Here is a 5,921-nt window from a genome sequence, read left to right as displayed (position 1 = left end):
TGTTTCAGATGGGGGGGGGGTTCCTCTCTCTCTCTCTCTCTCTCTCTCTCTCTCTCTCTCTCTCTCTCTCTCTGGCCTTGTTGACCCCATTGGGCAGGCAGGTGAGAGGGAAAACAAAGGATTGTATCCAACATAGTGTTTCATGAACTTTCTGCTTGCACAAGGATTTCTGCTTGTACAACTGAACATTTTCCTTCTCTTCCTGCTCCTCCTAAATCTGTTCTAGGGGCTTCTTCTACCGCTATAACATATTCAGGCAGGGTGTAGTGTGTGTGGGGGGGGGGGTGGAGACTATGAAGTAGTCCTGTTGCCTGGGCGGAAATGCCTGCGCTGACAGGATGGGTTGGTTAAGTACCTTCCAAAAATCTTTAAAATCAAGCTAGAGGAGCCATTCTTCCAAAAGAACGGTAAATTTATAACAAATGTGATGAATGGTTTACAACAAGAAGTAACACACATGTGTGTGTAAATGTTCTATTCTGTCACAAGACATTCATTTTTGTCTCCCTGGCCCCAAGTAAGTTTTTAGAATAACAATTCAAATATTTTAGTGCACTCGGATATTAAATATTCTGAAGGCATCCAGTTGCATAACACTCTAAGCTGGTTTTCCTGGTAAAGAACAAAGGCGATTCCTGTGCCGTGTTAAGTAATCTTCTACTCTGACTACAGCTGCAGTGATTTGGGGTGAGAATTGTCCATCAGATTCTCGGTTTTCACATTTGCTCACTTTTAGATTCATGTGACATTTTGCTTGTGTTCTAACTATGACTGCAAAGCAGGAAGGACTGAACATGAAAGTTTCTGTATGCAAATCGTGTGCTCATTTTCCTGCATTCATTTCTGCGGAGCTTCTGTGGGAGTACTTACCTGCACAGTGTTCCCCATTATCCAACCTACGGTATCTCCTGTTACAATTCTGCTACCCTTACTGGGACCCAACATCCAATATCTGGGAGCCAAACTACATAGGACATCAGTGACTACTAACCATGACCGCTGTGCTGGTTGCTGGAATTGCAGGTGGGAAGAGTGTTGTTGCACTCAGCTTCTGCTTTCAGACTTCCCATAGGCACCTGGACAGCCACTGTGAGACTAGGATGTTGGACTAGATGGGCCTTTGGCCAGATCCAGCAGAGCCTTCCTTATGTCCCCATGACATTCGCCCTCCCCAATCTGCTATTTGCATCTGGTCCCCTTGACACCAGTGGAAACTCCCCTGCCCTGGAGCTAATAGCAGCTTAAGGGGGGCAGAATGGTAGTCAGAAACAAAGTGTGAGAGGAAGGCTTAACTTCTTTCCCCATGTGCTGCTGTGCCAATCCTGCTGCCTTCAGTGACTCCCTCCCCTTCTTTCTCTTTCTGTATGTGTGTGTGAATAGACAGATAAATAGAGCTAGAGATATATTATGCACATAAATGGCTCACAGTAACTCTATCAGGTCCAGATCCCAGTAACTGGGGGGCATTCCCCAAATCAAATATGGTAAGGGACAAGGAAGTGGGTGGGGGGATAATTGCCTGGGCTGGCACATATCCCTTCGCTTCAATAAACAAGAAAGCTGACTTTAACTAAATAGTTATTGCAAAATATTAAAAAGCAGCTCCAAGCAGTGCTCTTAAAAACTCTGTTTTTCTCTCTCGGCTGTTTAATATTGTTTATATCCAAGAGCAGGCCTTTAAGCCTTCCTGGAATCTTGAAATCAGGCATGGCACTCTCAGGAATCAGGCACATCTAATCTGATTGTCGCTAAACAGGGCCAGGCTAACTTCAGTCTCTTGTGTGGTCTACTGTTTTCTTCACTAAAATCCCCTATGGCCCACCAATCTGTTTTTAATGTACGAAAAAGAGTGCATCTGTAGGATATCCTAAGCATGGCTAGTTTATATTAAATGATCCTGAGAATGCACTCCTAGTCAATATTGGAACAGACTCCGTCAAGAAGTGGTGGACTCTCCTTCCTATGAGGTTTTTAAGGTGAGGTTGGATGGCCAATTGTCAGGGATGCTTCGGTGGAGATTCCTGCATTTCAGGGGGTTGGACTAGATGACCCTCGGGATCCCTTACAATTCTGTGATTCTATGATTCTGCCCACCCCCAGTTTAAAGCCCCTGAGTCCATATTCCCCGCTAACTTCCTCCCTATGTTGTCTGGCACACATGCACACACAAGCGAAAGGGTCTTGGCACAAAATGATCTCTAGCTGTGTCATGGGGTGGTTCCTCCTTTGTGGGCTGTTGACCAACAGGTGACCCAGCCTTCAGTGCTGCATCGCATCTTATCTGTGGTAACAGGCAAAGCAGCGGCAACAGCAGGTGCTGGAAGAGGCCTCTCCCTGCTGCTCCAGCACTCCTTGCCCTGGAGCAGCAGGTGGGCAGGAAGCCTGAGGAAAGAAGAGCAGCTTCTGTTGGTGATGCTAATAGGGGCAGACAAGGCTTTGGCTGGTCACATCAGGCACCGCAGCACATGGCAGGAAGCGAAGGCACTGGGAAGGGAGGAACATGCTGAGAAAGGAGGGAGACACTCATTTCCTCCGCAATTACAGCAGAACTCCACCTGTTCTTCTGCTATCATCTCACTAAAGTACAGCCAATAATGCAATTTCTTAAACAAGTATTTGGTATATACTTTGGTATATACATCCAACAAACTAATAGGGTGATAATTGGCTGCTTTGTTAGGATCGCCTTTCTTAAATATAGCAATGACTATACTAATATTCCACTGAGCAAGGAAGTGACCACTATTATTAATTTCTGTAGCAGAGCTGCAGGGACAGAGGCCCAGAAATTGCAGGCTGCTTTCTACACTTCTCCAGTGATTCCATCTTCCCGAGGCACCTTCCCATTTTTTAGATTTCACTAGGAGTGAAGGCTTTCCTCTCTATTAACAGTAGGGAGGTTGCTATCTGAACAGGGTTTCAGAAGAAGGCCTTGGGGAATGGAATGTTGAACAGCTCTCAGAAATGGGCTCCCAAACTTGTGAGGGAATAGTTGTCTGCCTCAATGTGCCCCTTGGCATGCTAAACTACCTATTCAGACTCCTCTCCCTCCATAGCTAACCAGCATCACAAATGTCAAATGAAGAGAAACTTTACAGCTCTACGGCTCCAGTCCACGCACTCGACCAGAGCTGGACGGATGCCATCACCAGATCCCCTATGAAGAGAGAGTTTGCCCATGTGGAAGTACTTGCTTGTTTGTCCCATCTACAAGGACTAAGCAGCAGATGTGTTCAAAGATTTAAATCTCCCAGTAGGGAGATCAATTGGCTATTTGATTAACTTTTTTTTAGGGGACAAGTCCCCTCTGAAAAGTGGTCTGCCTTGCCTTTAGAATGGCAATTCTAAGGAGAAAAGCTTGTGGGGATCATATAAGTTCAACACTTATCTGATAAAATGTCTGTTTTTAATAACTTTTTAAACTGTGTAATGTATTTTTCCCTGTTTTGTGTATTTTATCTTTTGTAATGGCTTTGGCTAAACAAACAAACAAACAAACAAACAATATTTGTGTTGCATTTGTATTTCCTCAGCATTGAGCGCATTGTTCTAGCTGCCCTGCTGTCTTTTCCCTTCTCACCATCCATTCATCCATGACTTGCCTTTGCTGTGATGAGGAATATGCCACAGTCCTCCTACTGGAGAGTGGAGGCAGGCTTCATATTTGACGGAGGGTCTGGCAGAGTGTGGCCCTCCGGGTCTCTATCTCTGGCCCTTGTTAGGACTCTACCCAAGCCATGCCTCTCCCTCCCTAGGCCATGCCCTCTCTCCCCACCCCACACACGGGCTCTTCCGTCTTCTCCATGTTCTCCTCGGGTGATTTCCCCTGCCTGTAACTTGTCCTTGAACTTTGATAGTGCTTCTGGTTTGCCGAGACAGAGAAAAGTGTGTGTGTGTGTGTGTGTGTGTGTGTTGCAAAACCTCTGTCCATATCCCATGTGGCAAGGGGGATCCTCTGCCCTTGCCCCATGTTCCTTCAGTCCCCAATACAGCATTTCTTCTCTCAGCTGACGTGCTCCTCTCCCTTCCCCACAGCTGGGCCCCACGAGGGACCCGCCAAGAGCAGGGAACAGTTAATGCCCAGCTTGCAGCTACAATCTCCTCCTGATCTGGATCACAACAAAGGCACTTCCTGTTTGGGGAAGGTCAGAGGGGCCAGCAGCAAATGCTGGCTTTGGCTCAGGCTCCTGCTACGCCTTCCAGTCCCCACGCCGGGTTGACCTAACAAATTGACCTCGCAAATTGGAACCAGCTTGGGAGGCTGCATCATAAGCGTTGAACCCCTGCCCCCACCCCCACCCTGAGCCATTTACTGCACAGACCGAAGAAGGCTGTGCGGTCAGGATGAGCCTCAATGTGTCCTGCCCAGTGAGAGGCTACAGTTGCTCTTACGTGATGCCTCTGAGGGAAAGGCAGCGGTTATTCAAGGAGGTCTCCTTCTGAATCCATAGGGGTCCATGCATTATGAAGTGGCAGGCTGGGGGTTTAACAGATGTTGGCTCTCCTTTTTCTCCTTTGGTTTAAAGCAGCTGAGGTGAATGGGGGCATTTGGATTGGGGCTGCTGGCCCAGAGCCTGAGGCCCAGAGTGGGTTCCCATCCCCCCACTTTCCCTAACTCGATTTCCAGCTCTGTGTTTCTGTGATGTCCCTCCTGCCAGCAGACTTGCTTCCTCCTCTCTGACATCAAGGGAGAACTTCCCTCCTCCATCCCTGGGTGTCCCCTGTGCTGTCCCACTCTCTGATCCTTCTCTTTCGTCCACTGCTGCCAAAACATGCCAGATCCTGATGGAGCCAAGGGATCCATGCCCATGGCTTACCCAAAAACAGGCTTGAGGGTCAAACGGATTATTTCTGAGGGCCAGAGATTCTGCACCTCTTGCCGCTGAGCAAGTTGAAACAAAGCTCAGTCAGTAGAGCATGAGACTCTTAATCTCAGGGCTGTGGGTTTGAGCCTTGTGGGCCTTTGCTTAACAAAAACAGGGCCAAGTGCAGATGTGTTGCCATACAAATTGCATTGCTGGGGGAATGTCTTTCTCTGCTCCCCTGGCTGGAGGCAGTGTCATCATGGTGTCTGTGAAAGGGGACAGAAGAGGCCTTATTTGCTCTCTGTGAGAAGTGAATGTGATGGGAAATCTCCATGCGTCTATTGGAATGTTAATGTTTTGAATCTTCCAGTTTGTGCTCAGTCTGTATATGTGTAAATTAAACCTTCTAATCACAGAAATGCCATCAGCCCAGTGACCTTCATTCTAAGGAAACCAAATCTGAGGGGCATGTTAGAACTCCTGAAACCTTTTCCTGCTCAGAGATTGGGGTTCATGTAACAGTACACAACGTTTTGCAAAGGGTGATGCAGAAGTTTCAGCAGCTTCTCCATTGTCCACTGCTTTACTGGAAATCAGTTATAAACAAGCATAGCGTGGCCTTTCGCACAGGAGCATCCAGCGTCTTTGTTGTTCATGAGTTGCAGCCAAGTTGACTTTTTTACTCTTCGTGAGGCATATCAGTGTTTTGAACTTTGGGTCAAGAGCATTTGTTTCGTCATATGGTTTGCAAACCGCAAGCTCATCCTCTCCCTCTCAAAGGAGTCAGTGTTAACTTTAAACTTTGAGATACAGTGGTACCTCGGGTTAAGAACTTACCGTAATTCGTTCTGGAGGTCCATTCTTAACCTGAAACTGTTCTTAACCTGAAGCACCACTTTAGCTAATGGGGCCTACCGCTGCCGCCGCCGGAGCCCGATTTCTGTTCTCATCCTGAAGCAAAGTTCTTAACCCGAGGTACTATTTCTGGGTTAGCGGAGTCTGTAACCTGAAGTGAATGTAACCCAAGGTACCACTGTATATCCTGGGTCACTGTTAGGAATGATTAAGTAAGGTGCAGCAGAAAACAAAACACTTGAATTAATATGTTTTAAACTA

The sequence above is a fragment of the Podarcis liolepis genome, assembly GCF_965112155.1.
Source record: "Podarcis liolepis genome assembly, chromosome: 17".
Classification (NCBI taxonomy): domain Eukaryota; kingdom Metazoa; phylum Chordata; class Lepidosauria; order Squamata; family Lacertidae; genus Podarcis; species Podarcis liolepis.
Note: the sequence above shows the minus strand (reverse complement) of the source record.